Source organism: Salarias fasciatus, chromosome 1 (genome assembly GCF_902148845.1).
Source record: "Salarias fasciatus chromosome 1, fSalaFa1.1, whole genome shotgun sequence".
Classification (NCBI taxonomy): Eukaryota; Metazoa; Chordata; class Actinopteri; order Blenniiformes; family Blenniidae; genus Salarias; species Salarias fasciatus.
Window position 1 is genome coordinate 11,228,466 of NC_043745.1, and position 8,684 is coordinate 11,237,149.

Sequence of the window (8,684 nt, forward strand, 5' to 3'; positions counted from 1 at the left end):
AGCAGTTTTCAATATTTGTAACTCTTTAAGCTCTAAAAAAAGATATAAAGTGTAAACTTCGTGAACAATAACCTATTTTCTTTTCTTTCTGATAAAAACAATTTCAATCAAATCATTTTGTACACCATCATGGCATTTCATTATCTGCTCAAGAGGTTTCTCTACCATCATATTTCCTGTCACATCAAAACCAAAAACGAAGACACTTCAACATGTTGGATTCCACTGAGTTCAGAGTATTGGGCGGTCTCCTCTGACACCCCCAGCCATCTTTCCTTCTCCACATCCTGTTCCAACTGAGTCTTTATGAGTCTAAACACAGCTGCCCGTGGACCCCTCAGTCTCCACGCTGCCTGAGTTATGCATGCGTTTCAGCCTGGACGGAGTTGCCACTTGGTGAGGTTTGGAAGCGGGTCTCTTTTTCTAGATCCAAAGGCCACAGAACCCACAGCCTCCCGTCAAGAGAGAAAAATTTCATGAATCTAGGCAGATTACTAAGCACAGAAAAAGAAATTAACAAGGATTTCCTCAGTAGCAGCCACCAAAGAGGGAAGAGCCCAACTCCAAATTCAAATACAAAACCATTCAACGGTCTGTTACAATGCTCTCGAATTGTGTACAAGTGGGCCCAATTGATTCATAGAAAAGCCAAGATGTTCCTGAAAACACATCCAGAAATCAAACTTTCATTGCTGCTGATTTGTGCGGTGGTAACAAGTTGGTGTCCAACGAGGTTGTGGTCATTTGTGTATCTGGAGCCTGATGTGTCATCCACCATCTGTAGAGATCAGTGCTTCTGGTAGTTAGCACTCTCACCTCACACTGAGAAGGTCCTGGTTCAAACACTGGTAGGGCCCATTCCGAGTTGTTTCCATGTTCTCCACGTCTGCGAGTCAGTTTCTTCCCACAATTCCAAAAATATGTACTGGGGGTCCCTGAACAAGACCCTCAGCGCCAACCAGCGCGAGACACAACATATTTTTGTCCATATTTGTTCCAGATAGAAACAATTATCAGCAGAGTATTAGGAGCCTACATTTCCTTCTACACTAAAGACCTCCATAAGCAGAGGTTATCCCAAGAGAAGCAGACATGGCATCAATATTAATGAGGCCTGTTGGCTCCTGGAGGGCAGCTCTACTGGCTGCCAGCCGCCTGTTTGCACGGTGCACTGTATCCGAGATTGCACCCAAACAAACACATGTGATGGGGGAGCGTCCCTCCGGACGCTGGAGTGCTGGAGTTGTGCCAGCCCATTCTAATGTCCTTCCTCCAGCGAGGGGGCAGCTCAGGGCTAATGTTAGCTCCTACTTCTCTGCTCACCGTGCATGTCAGCTGCTCGGCTCGAACAGGAAAGGGGGTTTAGGTTTCCTGGAGCGAGCTCTCTGTCGCCAGTAACAAAAACGTCAAGCCGAGCATGCCACTGGCCATGGGTCTATAGTAAATCATAGGAACAAGAATGATTTACCTGTGTGTGCACCAATGCTGGGTAAACAACTGCAGAAATGCCAAATGTTTAAAAGAAATATTTTTGGAATTAGCATTGGAAAATCAAATCTGAATTGATATTATTGTAGTATTCAGCAACAAGGAGAATATATCTAAAGATCTCAAAAGAAACACAACTTTTTACTTGTGAAATAACTTGGCTATTGTAGCCCCTTCTATGCAGATACTACATTTTACACTTCTACTGGCCACAGAACCGCTTCACTCAAGTACTCGCTTCATGCACTTTTTAATCCACACAGATTAACCAAAACATTTAGCCATATTAATAAGTCCAAACCCTGGTCACAAAACGCTCAAGAAACTGTCATTCATGGTACCAACAGCAGTTGCTTTTCGATACTCAGCCAAATTTGTGTGACTGTCGCATCACAGCTAGGTGGCTTAATAGCTGCGGATGGGGCAGCTGTTACCCATGCTGACAGCTCCTTATCCATCTGCCACTGTGAGGCAAACACAAGCCCTGTGATGCTCTCGCCACAGGCCCGGCATTAGCTCTCTCGTGAAGTCTATTTCGGCCTTCATGGGCAAAACAGCTGCCCTGCAGTCCACACCACACCGTTTTTAGACACTCCAAAAGGTTCAGCTCAAAGTAAAAAAAAAAAAAATGTCTTCTCCCCTACATCTGTTGCCAATGAAGCAAAGGAATGCATTTCCCCAGTACTCTCCTAATGTGAGTTCAAACAAGCAAGAAAAAAAAAACTGGACAGTCAAACCAAAGATACCTACATAAAACGTCACCTAAACCTATCAGGGATTTGTGCAACGTGCATGCATTCAAAATAACTACTCAAGTTTTGCAAAGCAAAGTCCAAACTACATCAGTGAGGAGCAGCCGCGCAAAGACATTCCACAGAGGCAGATAAGTCACAGTGAAGTCTGAGAATCAGCAGACAGGTCGAGGAGGTCAGTCCAAATGACAGGACAAGTGCCGTGAGCAACTGTGTGACAGGAGCCGAGCCAGGCTCCTCTTGCCCACAGAACACAAGGAGAGCATTGTGGCAGCCCCGGTCTCCTCATACCAGCGAGGGGAGCGAGAGAGAGAGAAAAAAAAGCACACACTTGCACATACAGCTGCATGACTTTGCGAGAGGAAGAGGAAAAATAAAGATCTTGGCCAGGATTTAATATTAACAATAAGAATGGATTTTCTGTCATCAGCATGGTGTTTCTCCAGGAAGTATTTAGCAGGCAGCAGCATGTTCTGGTGGCAATGTTTAGTTATGTTGACATAACTAATCCTGTATTGGTTCCACTTTAAAATACCCTTTTATTTAATAGCTGTATACAGATTCCCTTTAATATCCACTCATATAGAAGGTTTCCTTAAATTTTTCTCAATTTTGGGGGGCAGAACTGCTGCTGCTCAAACAAACCACAGTTGAGTCATTTGGGGCTAAACCAACTAGCCCTATCAGTCAAGAGGCTGATACAGTTGGCTGGATAATATTAAGCTAACCTGTGCTGTCATAACAGACACTGCTAAGTAGCTTATGGCTCCAATAAAAATAGCAAGCAGGCCACTCTAACAAAGAACACAGTCGAGGCCCCCACCGGTCTCTGTCACATATGCAAACACACATTTCAACATGCACATTTGCCCTAATCCAGGAATACATTTTAACACACGTTGAAAATAAAACAATGTATCAAATAATTAAAGGCTCAAAAAGCAAAAGACCAACGGCAGTCCCGTCTGATTTGATTTAATCTCAGCCTCTGCACAAAGCAGAAATACCTTTCGGTATTCAGCAGTTAGCAAACAGAATAAGCTCAGATATCCTCTCCAAATAGCTGCGCACAATGGAATGTGTTAAGCGCGCCCAACCAGTGAGTTTCAACAAGTGAGAGCTGCGATGAAAGCATCTGACGTCAGTTCCATTCATGAAAGGTTGGTGGCAACCTGTGGGGATGAAAATGCTTCCCTCAGCCTATATTGAGCAGGCTGTATACACTGAGGTTTGCAGGATGTGTTGCACGCCAGGCTCCAGCAAGGCTGTATTTATAGCCCGGACAAAAGTAAAAAGTTATTCTCCCACTTCGGGCACTAAAGCACAACATTTGGAGGGGAAAGAGATTCCATGTTTAGCACGTAAAATTAGATATCTAGTAACAAAAGTAAAATAGGGAGATTGACGGAAAGAAGTTCAACTCACCTCACAAAAGACAATTAGGATTTACTACATGATACAAAAAAACAGTGATGGGTGAAACACAACATGAGGATTACTAAGATAAAGAAGTTTCCTCACAGTTAGTTTACAACTATTACCAATGCAATGCTCATGTTATTCAAACAATTGCGGTGCGTTGTCATTCAAACACAACCAGAAAATCCACTTTCTCAGACAGCAAGCACAGTGAGCTCTGTTCTCCTGTGGAAATGAAAAAAATAGTATTTTTTTTATATTCAGAAAGTACTGAGGGAGTCTTCACCACAGTTACCTGGAGAGCAAGCTGAAAGAAAAGGGACATCGCCCCTGTACCAGGCGATCAACACAACACTTCAATAAATGCAGAAACAGTGAAAGATACTTTGTGTAAAAATTACCAAACAACTAAGATTACAACAATTTGAATAGTTGTAACAGAAAAGGAACATTTTAATACTTACATACCAGTTTTTTAACACCAGACTGAAATCCTCTTAAACTGTATGTGAAAACTTTTATCTGCTTCACTATTTCACTGGCAGTTGACTCCGACTTCTAACCTGCCAACAAGCTAAACAATTTTTCTACGTCTGAATGAAGATGATGAGTATCACATCGCATGAGAGTTTCGTGGTCTTGTTTTATTTGATCATCTCTGGTACATGAGCACTCATGCATCTCACTGGGAACATTTGACTGAGGGGCAAATAGCTGACCACAAACTAAGTCTGAACTGGTTTCCCAGGAGACGGGGGTGAGATTTCCCAGGCCAGAAGCCCACTCCCCCTCGATCTGTGCGCCCACTCTCTGCTCTACTGTGCGGATCTTCTTCGGTTCTGCCTTGGAAGCAGCCCGTTCATTTAAAGGTGTATGGAAACAAGCGGCACTAACTAAGCAGCAGTGAAACATCAGCTGCGGTGAGAAAAAGAGCTGCCTCACCGCCTCTGGCCACACACTAGTGCAAATAGTGCTGTGAGTTTTGTTCATCCGAAGGAAAATCCTGTCAAACAAAACAAGTTTAAAAACACACAAGGTAGCATGTGCCTTCTTCTCAGGTTGATATTATCCAGCAGATGATGCATCAAAGTCAGGCTTTGCAGCGAATATAGGCAGACTTGAAAAACCCTACTCAAGTGTCATAGATCAGTATCAAGCTATTTTATGTTCCCTGGACTACAATAGTCTGTAAGATATGCCTTCAAACTTCAGTTCTCTTAACACCTGTTGCTTCTAAATACTATCTTGGGAACACAAGCGCTAACAAAATTGCAGTTTTCACAGATAAAGGAGCAAGTGGGCACAAGAAGCAGCATAACCAAATGCAGACCTCGATTATTCTGTCTAGACAAAGTGAAGAGAAAATGGAAAAAAAATCAACACAAATTAAAGTCATTCTCACTCGCAAGCATAGAGTTATCTCTTCTCTCCCTAAGCAGAGGCTTCGCTCCAACACTCACCTGTATAATCAAACACCATGCAGCAACAGAAACACTCAAAATCCCCCTGTGTCTAAGAAAACACCATTCAGGTCTGTGAAGCGCCTGTACTCCACCCGAGGCGAGCGCAAACAGTAATCTTGTGACTGTATCTGGACTTCCTCACACATGCATCCGGATTCAGTGTGTCACCCCTGGTCATGGTACATACTGACAAAAACACTGGCAAAAAAGAAAGCAACAAAACAACGGACACCTCAAACTGCGATGGCCATTCAGGAGGATCACAGTTCAATAAGCTGCTGGGGAGAATGGCTTTGCCGCTCAAAGGACAGGAATTTTGCACAGCAAAGCACGTATTTCTAAAGCGGCACAGCTGTGGCGGATGTCAACACGGAGGTTTACAGTTGTTTTAAACAAGGAGATGTATTTCTAATGATACACCTACGCCGATGGCCTCGGATCCAACAGTTTGTGATTACTGTAGTGTGAATTCGAAGCACGATTGCTTTATAGACTATGCTCAGTGCAGTTTATTTTGTAGGAAAAAATCTATCAATGAAGATCAATGTACAGAAATATATGACTCCTAAGTTATCAAATATTTTAACTTTGTAAATCCAGAGACTTTTAGAACTTGTTGTTCATGATAATTTGTTGTATTTTATATATAAATTGATATATATACTTGTATTTAATATATAAACGGATGCTACCATGAAAGTCTGTGACGATGAGTAGTCAAACAGTCCTTCATCCCAGCCACGATCAGACTGGACAATACCAGAATTACCTGAAGCGTACTGAGAGCAGACTGCCTATACATAAACATACATCTTTCACTGATGCGGCAAAGGGAATTGCCTCACTGTGGGATTAATAAACTTATATATCAAACAATTCAGCATGATTAGATCAAACATATCCATCAGGTTTTTACAGCATGGCACAGATGATCCCAGCCAACCATGGGTGAAGGTAGAGTACAACCTGAACAGTTCGCTAGTCGATCACATGGTAAACAGAGAGAGTGAATCACAGACACTTACATTCACACCTATTGACAACTCTGTTTCATTAAGATAAATCAAGTGCATGTTTTTGTCACCTAAAGAAACCAGCTTAAGTAAACTGAACAGAAAATCCCTGGACTCAGACAGATAGACTTTTTCAGCCATGGTTTCAATGTTCAGCTGCTCCCAGTAAACCGATGGCCTCCCACATAAATTACACAAAGATTACCGCCATTGGGTGTGATAATAGCTGAGAGCGTCATTCTGAGAGAAATGTGGAAATCTCCCTAAACCTCACTACATCAAAAATTAATTGTTGATTGTTGTCAGCCGTCAAGGATGGAAAAATTCTTGCAATCTAGGAGCCATTCCTCACCTTCCTGGATGAAGTAAAGGTGGATTGATTACCCAGTGACAACCCCTCATAACTCAATATATAATTCTATATTTTAAATTTCAGGACTTAAGTTCCACTATAATTCATTTACAGACATAAAACAAACATGCCTGAGTCCATTGATTTCATCTGTTAAAAATCTCTTAAAAAAAAAAAAAAAAAAAAAAACCCCAGAAAGTTCCAGGACTTCAACGAGGAACTGTCACAGATCTAATGAGTACTGTTATTTCTTTTCCACTCCATTGACAAAAAAAAAAAACAAAATCTACATGGTTCAGACACCTGGCTAGACTGTATATAACTACACCCCTTCACAGAAGTGGGGCAATGTTATTTATTAATGCAATTCCAGATATCTCCTCTGTGCTGTAGACACACTCCTTACATGACTGCAGCTGCTTCACTTCAGACTTTCCTCTTCTTAAAATACTGATATTGACGATGCATGGAAGTGGATGAGGAATGCCACATGAGGCGTGCAGAGACCAAAACAGCGATTACAACATCAGGCTTCAAAGCAGCAAGTGGCTATTAATTCAACATCGAAACATGTCTTGGTGGTAAAGATCTGAGCCTGATGAAGACGAGAGACTGAGTAGTTGGCTTCTTTTTGTGCTTTTTGAGTTCATTTAGGAACGGATCACTATTTGGCAGGACAGTGTAACTGAAGCCGGTTTCATCGAAACTCCCCGGGATGACACGGCCTCGGTCATGTCGCAGCTATTAATACGGCTTCTTAACGCACTCCCCCGGGAGGTATCTACTGCATCCACACGCCAAACGTTTGAAACACCCAGCGATATGAGGAGAAACACGGTGTGCACACACGGCGGAGACCCCGGGCACTCTTGGTGCGCTGCAGCCCATCGTTGTCGCTCTGCCACCGGCTACATAAGAGCCAGGCAGCCGCTGTTAGCTAGCAGGCTAAAACACTTCCTAAAGCCTAGGCAGACTGCATATAAAACACAAACTATGACACAACATAAGGTTGTAGATCCTGTATTTTCCATCTGGCTCACGTTAACCTATATTCTGCTTTTGTGCGGCGGCTGATCACCGACTGCAGTGCATAAGTTAAAACCAAGCACGCCCAGCTCCGTTATCGGACAAGCAGTCAAACCTGATCGCTGCTAACGCTAATGCTCTCCTAAAGCGGGTCTCCCGGTTCTTACCTTCACTTCCGCCGCTAAACGGTGTCAGGGTACGGTTGAAATCTGGGGCATTACCCACAGATACTAACCAGATGCAGAGGCAACAGAAATAAGAGATAGCGCCAATCGCTCCTCCTTCTCTAGCCTCGGCGGATGCGCTTCATCAGCAAACATCAAAATGAGTTTGTACACCAATATCTGACCACCGACTCGTGCAAATGGGTCATAAACGATTGCATTCATTCCTGGAAGTGATTCCCCAAGTGGAATTGATGCTGAGAGAATTAACATGAGGCGAAATGTGGAAATAAGCAGGTCAAAGGAAGGTGCGTCCGATAATGGACGCACTGCTTTTACATTGGTACTAAACAGGTTAGCCACATTGCTAAACAAGCTAGCGTTAGCTACCAAGCTAGCTCTCTGCGACACGATTGTAAGCACCGTGAAAAAGCACGAGCCAATATGAGCGGTCCAGAGGACCTTCGGTACCGGTACAGGTACCGAGGGCGAGACACAAGCAGAAAGCTGTAGAGAAAGACAAGAAGAATGCTCTTACGAGTTGAGTTAATCAAAGCATCGCTCACCAGCTCTGGGCATCCACCCTCTTGACAGCGAATTCCCTGTGTGCGCGTGTGTGTGCCTGCGCGCGCGTGTGTATGTATGTGTCAAGACTTATCAACACGCACACACAGAGCCCAGGAAGAGTTCACAATAAAACCGGCAACTGTAACGCCAACACACAATCTAACTTTATTATTTAAAAAAATTCAAAATTCTGTATATACAAACATGTAAAACCGATCAGTTATCAATCCAGACGTCTGTAAGAATCTACTCATTATATTTTACTTGTATGCAGGATTTTTATGCTTTTAGCTTTGTTACATCCATTGAAATATTTCATTAGTTCAATATTGTCATATTTCTTACTTTATTGCTAATAGTAATAATAATAATAATAATAATAATAATAATAATAATAATAATAATAATTAAAGCCGCAAGCGGCATTGGACGGGACCTCG

General features: G+C 42.7%; 1 protein-coding gene across 3 annotated transcripts in view; it reads right to left on the bottom strand.

Moving 5' to 3' along the window:
- Positions 1-8,330, bottom strand: part of garre1 (granule associated Rac and RHOG effector 1) — a 35,644-nt gene extending 27,314 nt beyond the window's left edge. The window contains exon 1 of one of the 3 annotated variants that reach the window (XM_030101663.1): positions 8,244-8,330. The gene's annotated coding sequence lies outside the window, so the exon portion shown is untranslated. The other 2 variants (XM_030101822.1, XM_030101742.1) reach the window with 2 other exon arrangements.
- Between the last annotated feature and the right edge of the window lie 354 nt (positions 8,331-8,684).